The 1,461-nt window shown below is 31.8% G+C and overlaps 1 non-coding gene across 1 annotated transcript; it reads right to left on the bottom strand.

The window, feature by feature from the left end:
• Window positions 1–613: 613 nt before the first annotated feature.
• Window positions 614–720, bottom strand: LOC112313190 (U6 spliceosomal RNA). Its single transcript, XR_002975656.1, has one exon. It is a non-coding gene; the product is annotated as a U6 spliceosomal RNA (small nuclear RNA).
• Between the last annotated feature and the right edge of the window lie 741 nt (window positions 721–1,461).

Below are 1,461 nucleotides of genomic sequence, written 5' to 3'. Positions count from 1 at the left end.
TTCTAATTTCAAAGTATTGTGATCAGAGTAGATACTTGGGATAATTTCAGTCTCTTCTATTTGTTGAGGATGGTTTGGTGACCCAAAATATGGTCTATTCTTGAAAATGTTCTATGTGAACTGGAGAAGAACATATAATCCAATATTCTGGGATGACAGGCTCTGTAAATGTCAATTATATGCATTTGGTTTAATGTGTCATTTAAGGTTGATATTTCTTTACTGATTTTCAGTTTAGATGATCTAACTAGAGCCATCAATGGAGTATTAAGGTCCCTATCTGTGCTATGATTGTGTTTTTGTCTGCTTCTCCTTTTACTTCTGTTAGTAGTTGCTTTATATATTTTGGTGCTCCTTGATTAGATACATATATATTAAGAAGTTCTATGTCTCCTTGATTCAGTGTCTTCTTTATCATTATAAAATGTCTATTTTTCTCTTTTTACATTTGTTTATTAAAATCTGTTTGACAGATAGAAGTATGATTGCACCTGCTTTTCTGTGGATGCTATTTGCTCGAAGAATCATCTTTCACCCTTTCATTTTGATTCTGTTTTTTTTTTTTTTCAGCTTATACATGTCTCCTGAGGGCAGCATATGCTTTTTTTTTTTTTTTAATATGGAACGTTTCATGAATTTGCATGTCATCCTTGCGCAGGGGCCGTGCTAATCTTCTCTGTATCATTCCAATTTTAGTATATGTGCTGCCAAAGCGAGCACACAGCATATGCTTTTTAAAAAATCAAATTTGCCACTCGTATCTCTTTATTGTTGAATTTAGTCCATCTACTTTTAGAGTAATTATTTATGTATGAGGATTTCCCATAACTATTTTATCTTTTGTTTTCTTGTAACTCTGTGCATTTTTTGTTTACTTTCCTTTATGTTTCTGTATGTTATTTTTGTTTGGTGGGATTCCATACTTCTTTCCTCTGTATTTTCTTATTTTAACATGTGTTTCAGTTTGGGGCTTTCTGTGTGGTTACTATTAGGTTTATGAAAAGGAAGTTATCATATATACAGTATTCCATTTTCATATGAATGTGTCTGATCTCCAGTCTCCTTTGCAATTTCATAAATTTATGTCTTCCCCTTTTATGTTTATTGTTACAAATTATTCTTATTTATACTATAAGTCTGTTAGTGACCTTACTCATAATTTTGTGACCATTTGCTCTTTGTTTCATGTAGAAAATCCCCCTTGAATATTTCCTGCAGTGGAAGTGTTCTGCTGATAAATTCCTTGGGCTTCTGCATGTCTGAAAAAAATCTTTATTTCTTCTTTATATTTAAAGAATAACTTTGTTCCATGTGTTATTCTTGGCTGGTAATTTCTCTCTCAGTAGTTTGAATATTTAGCTATGCTCTCTTCTAGCTTGTAGAGTTTCTTCTGAGAACAATGGTAAATTAATGGGCTTTCCTTTATAGGTCAGTTTTTTCTTTTTCATAACTTTTTGAGAA

This window comes from Desmodus rotundus, chromosome 2, assembly GCF_022682495.2.
Source record: "Desmodus rotundus isolate HL8 chromosome 2, HLdesRot8A.1, whole genome shotgun sequence".
In the NCBI taxonomy this organism is placed as follows: domain Eukaryota; kingdom Metazoa; phylum Chordata; class Mammalia; order Chiroptera; family Phyllostomidae; genus Desmodus; species Desmodus rotundus.
This window is presented reverse-complemented; position numbering and strand designations above follow the sequence as displayed.